Consider the following 327-nt stretch of genomic DNA (forward strand, 5'->3'; position numbering starts at 1 on the left):
TTTGTTTGGCTTAAGTTCTAATTATAAGGGCATAAAGAAAAATCATAATTTGTAATAATGAATATTCAAATAAAAATAAATTTAAAAAATTTTGTCATTTTGTGTGCATTGGAAAAAGCTATGTATTACTTGTAAGGCCATTCTTTGGTGTGTTTCAATTAGAAGTTGTCCTTAAAATGACAGTTCTGTTAGTATGAATCCCTTGATACTAGAAACTTTTATGCCAGGATCTTACACTCTTCACAATCAATAAAGTCTGTATTTCAGATGTTAGGTCAACAACTTTGTGTACAATATTCTCTTTGATGTTTGAAACAGGCTGCCAAG

This window comes from Galeopterus variegatus, unplaced genomic scaffold, assembly GCF_000696425.1.
Source record: "Galeopterus variegatus unplaced genomic scaffold, G_variegatus-3.0.2 Scaffold6807, whole genome shotgun sequence".
Taxonomy (NCBI): Eukaryota; Metazoa; Chordata; class Mammalia; order Dermoptera; family Cynocephalidae; genus Galeopterus; species Galeopterus variegatus.